The 5000-nt window shown below is 43.8% G+C and overlaps 2 non-coding genes across 2 annotated transcripts in view; one reads left to right on the top strand and one right to left on the bottom strand.

Annotated features, from left to right (window-relative positions):
• LOC123687432 overlaps nucleotides 1-193 on the bottom strand; it is a 1906-nt gene extending 1713 nt beyond the window's left edge. Inside the window, exon 1 of the ribosomal RNA XR_006749157.1 lies at nucleotides 1-193. This exon is cut by the window's left edge and continues 1713 nt beyond it. This is a non-coding gene — a ribosomal RNA (small subunit ribosomal RNA).
• A 3635-nt stretch (nucleotides 194-3828) lies between these two features.
• LOC123687697 lies at nucleotides 3829-3947 on the top strand. Its single transcript, XR_006749408.1, has one exon. It is a non-coding gene; the product is annotated as a 5S ribosomal RNA (ribosomal RNA).
• Nucleotides 3948-5000: the final 1053 nt, after the last annotated feature.

The following is a 5000-nucleotide window of genomic DNA, read 5'->3' as shown; positions in this document are numbered from 1 at the left end:
CCGGTCGGAGCTCTATTTGCATGTATTAGCTCTAGAATTACCACAGTTATCCAAGTAAATGTGGGTACGATCTAAGGAACCATAACTGATTTAATGAGCCTTTCGCGGTTTCACCTTAATTTGGCTTGTACTGAGACATGCATGGCTTAATCTTTGAGACAAGCATATGACTACTGGCAGGATCAACCAGGGAACTGCGTGCTTATACGATCGGTCCACGAGATTGCCGGTATGGCCAAACCCGTTCGCCTCTCGTCATGTGGCACTAGCCATGTCGATTGACTTCGACTAGCGCCGCACATCAGTAAGTGCAAGTCCTCGACGAAACGACGTAACAGCCCCCAGTCAGCATGAGACTCAAGCTATATATACATCATCATCATCTCGGACAAAACACCGATCAAAAATGAGAAAGTTTCTAGAAACAATCCCTCGCCAAGGCGTCCATATATAATACGAACCCCCGGCTATCAACTAATTTCTTATACACATTCCATCTCGACCCTTCGCTATACATGTGAATATAACGACACGGTGATTCGAGATTCAACAATATTTGTCGCTCGGAACGAATTGAGTGGTTGCAAATTTTTTGTGAACATAACCCGCAACGGGCAGAGGATCACGATTTTAAGGTTGGTCGCTTAAAGGCCATTCGACTACAAAGAGACGAAGCGGACCGCGACCTCGCTGCATGAGGTTGACGAAAGCGACCCAAGATGCGAAAGCCGAAACCAACACACCTTGCCAGTACCCAAACGCCGAGGTCGGATTCGGGTCTACCACTTACCAACTGAATATCATCCTAAAAAGAACTCCAAACAGTCTAGGACAGGACCCATTCTCCACCCCTTCTATATATGTCAGGAGAACCCCGGATTCCCCTCCAGACACGATTTAGCAAACTTTTCCCGATCGATCCGACCCACCGAGGCCGTTTCGACCGTTCGCCGCGCCTACTAGAGCTGATTTCTTCGGACTCCGATCAGAAAATCCGCCGATGCATGTCGTTAACACCTAGTCCGCCTCGTCCGATCGATCGAGGCCGTTTCGACCGTTCGCCGCGCCTACTAGAGCTGATTTCTTCGGACTCCGATCAGAAAATCCGCCGATGCATGTCGTTAACACCTAGTCCGCCTCGTCCGATCGATCTAGGCCGTCTCGAACCACCCATCGCGCATCGAAAGTCGCATCTCTCGAACTCCGATCCGGAAATCGGCCGATGCATCACGTTAACTATTTCTTATATATCTAATATAATATACATGGAGACGGTAAGAATTCTTTTAATCGAAGATATACATATACTTCTCATCAATATCCAAAAGCTTATCGAAAAATAAATTACTCAACTTTTACGTGAAGAATCGTTCACCCAAACCTTATCCCCTATATATGTCAGGAGAACCCAAGGTTCCCCTCCAGACACGATTTAGCAAACTTTTCCCGATCGATCCGACCCACCGAGGCCGTCTCGACCGTCCGCTGCGCCTACTAGGGCCGATTTCTTCGGACTCCGATCAGAAAATATACCGATGCATGTCGTTAACACCTAGTCCGCCTCGTCCGATCTATCTAAACAGTCTCGACGCACCCAACACTCTTTCAAAGTCGGATTACTCGGACTCAATCTGAAAATGGACCGATGCATGACGTCAACACTTAGCCCGCCTCGTCTGATCTATCTAAGCCATCTCGACCCACCCAACACGCCTTCCAAGTCGGATCACTCGGACTTCGATCTGAAAATCTCCGGACTCATTTTTATGAATATCCCCAGTCAGTAAGAACGTTATTTCGCCAATATATACCAACAATAAACCATATTCCAATAGCTGAACCAAAAATATAATTCCCGATCCAAACGTTCTGCATCGCCCAACGCGACCACCTTCCCTATATATGTCAGGAGAGCACAGGGTTCCCCTCCAGACAACACTTACGCTCTATCCCCGACTCTCGGTCGATCGATAGGCCAGGTCAGCGGTGTCTGTTTCGGCCGAAGCTCGGACTTTGGTCAAAATGTTCCGATACAAAATTTGAACCAAGATAGATACAGATATGATTCCTTCTTAAATATACGTTGATTATCGAACAGAATATGGTAAATATTTTGCGATGACCGAGGATTTCATGAATTTTTTTTTTTTTTCGAAAAAATTTTCTATTATCGGAATTTCCTCAAATTTCATTTGGTTGCCTCCTAATGCTTATTAAAAATGATAACCAACAATCAGAATCATTATTTATCATTTATTTCAATTTTTATAATGAAAAACGTTCACGTCCTTTCGCGCCTCTCGATCGTCGTTTACGTGATGCATCGGTCAGCCCTAGTTTACGTGGTGCATCGGTAAGATCGAGTTCACGTTCTGCATCGGTCTGCCCGAGTTTACGTGGTGCATCGGTAAGATCGAGATTACGTGGTGCATCGGTAAGATCGAGTTCACGTTCTGCATCGGTCTGCCTGAGTTTACGTGGTGCATCGGTATGATCGAGTTTACGTTCTGCATCGGTGTGATCTAGTTTACGTTGTGCATCGGTAAGATCGAGATTACGTGAAGCATCGGTATGATCGAGTTTACGTTCTGCATCGGTCTGGACTCTGAGATATATTTTCGACGTGAAAATGTTCCGATACAACTTTTGAACCAGGATAGTTAGAGAGATGATTTTTTCTGGGATGTACGTTGATTGGGGAATGGATTGTGGAAAATAACTTGCCATGACCGAGGTGTTCTCGAATTTTTTTTTTTTTTCGAAAAATATTTTCTGATTTTGGATTTCACTCAAATTTGATTTCGTTGCCTTCTAATGTGTTCTAAAAGAGTAAATCAGTAATCAGAATCGAAAAATATTTTTCGGATTTTTTTTTTTTTGAAAAAAAATTTTCTGATTTTGGAATTTCCTCAAATTTGATTTGGTTGCCTTCTAATGTGTTTTTAAAGCGTAAATCAGTAATCAGAATCAATATTCATTGTCGACTTTAATTTTTATAAGGAAAAATGTTCACGTCCTTAAACGCCTCCCCATCATTAGCCCGAGTCCAAGTCGATGTCAGTCCCGAGCGGACGGTGTCAGATACTACCTATCGCCCCGGTCTGGACTTGGCGAGGTATTTCGACGTGAAATGTTCCGATACAACTTTTGAACCAGGATAGTTAGAGAGATGATTTCTTCTATGTTGTACGTTGATTGTGGAATGGATTGTGGGAAATAACTTGCCATGACCCAGGTGTTCTTGAATTTTTTTTTTTTTCGAAAAAAATTTTCTGATCTTGAAATTTCCTCAAATCTGATTGCGTTGCCTTCTAATGTGTACTAAAAGAGTAAATCAGTAATCAGAATCAATATTCATTGTCGACTTTAATTTTTATAAGGAAAAATGTTCACGTCCTTAAACGCCTCTCCATCGTTACCCCGACTCCAAGACGATGTTAGACCGGAGCGGACGGTGTCAAATGCGACCGATCTCCCCGGTCTGGACTTAGCGAGATATTCCGACGTGAAATGTTCCGATACAAAAATTTAACTGTGATAGTTAGAGAGATGGTTCCTTTTGTGATGTACGTTGATTGTGTAATAGAATATGGAAATAAACTTGAGATGACCGAGGTCTTCTGGGATTTTTTTTTTTTTTCGAAAAATATTTTTCGATTTCGGAAATCCCTCAAATTTCATTGAGATATGTCCTAATGTGTTCTTAAAACTTAAATCAACAATCAGAATTAATATCCAAAAGTTATTTCATTTTTTATAAGGAAAAACGTTCACGTCCTTTCCGCTCCCAAAAAGTGAGATATCATAGAAAATATCGCTATATTTGTTGTTTACGGCCATACCACGCTGAAATTGCCAGTTCTCGTCAGAACACTGAAGCCAAGCAGCGTCGGGCGCGGTTAGTACTTGGATGGGTGACCGCTTGGGAACACCGCGTGCTGTAAGCTTTTTTTTTACGTTCTGCATCGGTCTGCCGAGATAACGTGGTGCATCGGTATGATCGAGTTTACGTTCTGCATCGGTAAGATCGAGATTACGTGATGCATCGGTAAGATTGAGATTACGTGGTGCATCGGTAAGATCGAGTTTACGTGGTGCATCGGTAAGATCCAATTCACGTTCTGCATCGGTAAGATCCAGTTCACGTGGTGCATCGGTAAGATCGAGATTACGTGGTGCATCGGTAAGATCGAGTTTACGTGGTGCATCGGTAAGATCCAATTCACGTTCTGCATCGGTAAGATCCAGTTCACGTGGTGCATCGGTAAGATTGAGATTACGTGGTGCATCGGTAAGATCGAGTTTACGTGGTGCATCGGTAAGATCCAATTCACGTTCTGCATCGGTAAGATCCAGTTCACGTGGTGCATCGGTAAGATTGAGATTACGTGGTGCATCGGTAAGATCGAGTTTACGTGGTGCATCGGTAAGATCCAATTCACGTTCTGCATCGGTAAGATCCAGTTCACGTGGTGCATCGGTAAGATCGAGATTACGTGGTGCATCGGTAAGATCGAGTTTACGTGGTGCATCGGTAAGATCCAATTCACGTTCTGCATCGGTAAGATCCAGTTCACGTGGTGCATCGGTAAGATTGAGATTACGTGGTGCATCGGTAAGATCGAGTTCACGTGGTGCATCGGTAAGATGGAGATTACGTGGTGCATCGGTAAGATCGAGATTACGTGGTGCATCGGTAAGATCTACTTTACGTTCTGCATCGGTCTGCCCTTGTTTACGTGGTGCATCGGTAAGATCGAGATTACGTGAAGCATCGGTATGATCGAGTTTACGTTCTGCATCGGTCTGCCCGATATTACGTGGTGCATCGGTCTGCCCTAGTTTACGTGGTGCATCGGTTTGGACTTAGAGATATATTTTCGACGTGAAAATGTTCCGATACAACTTTTGAACCAGGATAGTTAGAGAGATGATTTTTTCTGGGATGTACGTGGATCGGGGAATGGATTGTGGGAAATAACTTGCCATGACCGAGGTGT

This window comes from Harmonia axyridis, chromosome X, assembly GCF_914767665.1.
Source record: "Harmonia axyridis chromosome X, icHarAxyr1.1, whole genome shotgun sequence".
Taxonomy (NCBI): domain Eukaryota; kingdom Metazoa; phylum Arthropoda; class Insecta; order Coleoptera; family Coccinellidae; genus Harmonia; species Harmonia axyridis.
Note: the sequence above shows the minus strand (reverse complement) of the source record. Positions and strands in the feature narration are given on the sequence as shown.